The following is a 2,808-nucleotide window of genomic DNA, read 5'->3' on the forward strand; positions in this document are numbered from 1 at the left end:
TAATAAAGGCATGAATCTCCACTTATTATCCAAAATAAAATATCATCATGGCTGCCTGTCTCCTGCATGAAGTTAAGACATGCAATACACCCTCTAGACTTAAGCTGCTGTCATTTCATCAGGGATCAGATGATAATTCAGATTCACACTATGACACATTATCAGTGTATGAACTCTAAGAGCTTGGCGAGGCATTTCTCACTATCTTACCTGTTTGTTTGTGGCCTCTCTCTCTCTCTCGCTCTCAATTCAATTTCAATTTAAGGGCTTTATTGGCATGGGAAACGTGTGTTAACATTGCCAAAGCAAGTGAAGTAGATAGTAAACAAAAGTGAAATAAACAATAAATATTAACAGTAAACATTACACTCAGAAGTTTCAAAAGAATAAAGACATTTCAAATGTCATATTATGTATATATACAGTGTTGTAACAATGTGCAAATAGTTAAAGTACAAATGGGAAAATAAATCAACATAAATATGGGTTGTATTTACAATGGTGTTTGTTCTTCACTGGTTGCCCTTTTCTTGTGGCAACAGGTCACAAATATTGCAGCTGTGATGGCACACTGTGGTTTTTCACCCAGTAGATAAGGGGGTTTGTTTTCGAATTCTTTGTGGATCGCTGTAATCTGAGGGAAATATGTGTCTCTAATATGGTCATACATTTAGCAGGAGGTTAGGAAGTGCAGCTCAGTTTCCACCTTATTTTGTGGGCAGTGTGCACATAGCCTGTCTTCTCTTGAGAGCCAGGTCTGCCTACGGCGGCCTTTCTCAATAGCAAGGCTATGCTCACTGAGTCTGTACATAGTCTACATAGTCTGTACATAGTACATAGCTTTCCTTAAGTTTGGGTCAGTCACAGTGGTCAGGTATTCTGCCACTGTGTACTCTCTGTTTAGGGCCAAATAGCATTCTAGTTTGCTCTGTTTATTTGTTTGTTCTTTCCAATGTGTCAAGTAATTCTCTTTTTGTTTTCTCATGATTTGGTTGGGTCTAATTGTGTTGTTGTTGTTGTTGTTGTTGTCCTGGGGCTCTGTGGGGTCTGTTTGTGTTTGTGAACAGAGCCCCAGGACAAGCTTACTTAGGGGACTCTTCTCTAAGTTCATCTCTCTGTAGGTGATGGCTTTGTTATGGAAGGTTTGGGAATCGCTTCCTTTTAAGTGGTTATAGAATTTAACGGCTCTTTTCTGGATTTTGATAATTAGCGGGTATTGGCCTAATTCTGCTCTGCATGCATTATTTGGTGTTTTACGTTGTACACGGAGGATGTTTTTGCAGAATTCTGCATGCAGAGTCTCAATTTGGTGTTTGTCCCATTTTGTGAATTCTTGGTTGGTGAGCGGACCCCAGACCTCAGAACCACTCTCTCTCTCTCTGACTGTCTGTCCGTGGGTATCATCATGGCTGCCTCTCTCCTGCATGAAGTTAAGACATACAGTACACCCTCTAGACCAGGGAAGGGCAACTTTGATGTGGGTGGGGGCCGCAGCGGCTCTCGGGTCTGCCTACCAACATCCATACCCACACATGCGAGCAGAGCCACACGTTTGCTTTACAGAACTTTTTTTGTTGCAGTTTTACTGTCAGTGAGTGCCATACAACAAGTAGAAAACTGCAGATGCACAACCAAGTTTGGAAATTGCACCTTGTGTATTCTACATTTTACCCCCGGCTCCTATGCCCCTGTATATGACACTAAAAGACAGTATATCATTATTACTAGTGCCAGGAGTTGTGAACTGACCATAAAATATAGATCATATTCATCATATAAAAAAAAAAAAAAAAAAACTGCTAAGACTATCTCAACTGTTGCAGTAGGTCAAAGGCCTTGTGGCCTAGCTAGCTAACCCTGACTCTAGCCTAGGCTCCTTATAACCATCTTGTCTCTGCTATCTGTATTACAGTGCTTAGTATAAAACCCTCTAGACTGATGTCAATTGTAGAGGGGTACTTACACAGATTATTCGGTGGAAATGTCACTGCTGAATACCGGGTAACTTTTTATACTAGGAGTGATGGTTGTTGGAACTTGTTGCTGCAGCTACAACAGGTCGTTTCCCCACGCATCGATCTCCTTGTGCAGCCAGAGCAATTACCTGCCAAATGGTAGGGCCTCAAGCAGAAAGTGTGGGAAAAAACGACATTAGTTCATATAATAGGCCTATTATATGGCAATAATGGGTAAATGTTACCCGACCAGACAGAACAAATAAACATAAACATTGTTTGAAATCATCTAGAGGCTATAGATAGCAGTGGAGGCAGGTGGCAGGAGCTATAGGAGGACGGGCTTATTGTAATGGCTGGAATGGAATTAATGGAACCGTATCAAACACATCAAACATATGAAACTACATGTTTGACTCCGTTCCATTAATTCCATTCCAGCCATTACAATGAGCCCGTCCTCCTATAGCTCCTCCCACCAGCCTCCACTGATAGATAGATCATCTATCTACCTGGCAAGCTATCTAGACCACTTAAAATCAGCTAAACAGGAACAAAATGAAGATAGCCCACAGATCAGGGCTATTTTCCAGTAGGCCTACCTAATGAATTCTAAAATAGGCTAGTTTACAGCATAGCAGGCTACATAGGCCTGCAATAGGATAATATAAATTTGGTTAATGATATCTAGACTAGAGTAGCCTAAACAAGAGCTCTTCGAAATGATATAGCTAGCCTATGCCTCTCTCACTTTATAGGCTATTGAACGGGACGGGCGGAGGAACCGGGACCCGCTTCAGAGAACTAAAGGGACGTCACGACGTGCCATTCGGCTGCGGGAGGGGGGGTGGAT

This window comes from Coregonus lavaretus (assembly GCF_964263955.1).
Source record: "Coregonus lavaretus genome assembly, contig: HAP1_SCAFFOLD_9303, whole genome shotgun sequence".
Classification (NCBI taxonomy): Eukaryota; Metazoa; Chordata; class Actinopteri; order Salmoniformes; family Salmonidae; genus Coregonus; species Coregonus lavaretus.